The sequence below is a fragment of the Fukomys damarensis genome, unplaced genomic scaffold, assembly GCF_012274545.1.
Source record: "Fukomys damarensis isolate Sample0158 unplaced genomic scaffold, DMR_v1.0_HiC HiC_scaffold_11, whole genome shotgun sequence".
Lineage (NCBI taxonomy): Eukaryota > Metazoa > Chordata > Mammalia > Rodentia > Bathyergidae > Fukomys > Fukomys damarensis.
The window spans coordinates 2,699,131-2,699,597 of NW_022900923.1; the positions used below are offsets into that span (position 1 = coordinate 2,699,131).

Below are 467 nucleotides of genomic sequence, written 5' to 3' on the forward strand. Positions count from 1 at the left end.
CGAGCGGAGTACGCATGCGCCGACGCTGGCAGGGGCGAGGCAGCGCGAGGCTTTCCGGGTGTGTTCTCGAGGGATTCCGGGCCTTCCCGGCAGCCCTCAGGGCCGCGCCCTTCCTGTAATGCGTTCGTCTACCGCGCGGTGGCGCTCACCGGCAAGCCCTGCGCGCTGGGAAGCTGAAGCAGGAGCGTCGCGAGTTACAGCCGGGCAAGAGCAGTTTAGCGACTGAGCAAGACCTTGTCGCAAAACGAAAAATAAGAACCTAAAAGGGGTTGCGGGCGTAATTCAGTGCGAAGGCCCTGGGTTCAATCCTCAGTCCTGGAAAAAAGGATTTAATACAATGAAGCTGTGAAACCACGTCAGTTCGGAATCAGGAAGTTGCCGAGCTGTTTCCGCGCCTCCGCACCCAAGTCTGAAACGTGAGCCGCGGCCAGCCTCGCGCCGCGCTGCCCTGCTCGCGGTGTGGCTCC

The 467-nt window shown here is 61.7% G+C and overlaps 1 protein-coding gene across 1 annotated transcript in view; it reads right to left on the minus strand.

The window, feature by feature from the left end:
• The window catches only part of Iars2 (isoleucyl-tRNA synthetase 2, mitochondrial), a 37,368-nt gene that overhangs the window by 31,067 nt on the left and 5,834 nt on the right, over nucleotides 1-467 (minus strand). The window lies entirely within an intron of this gene.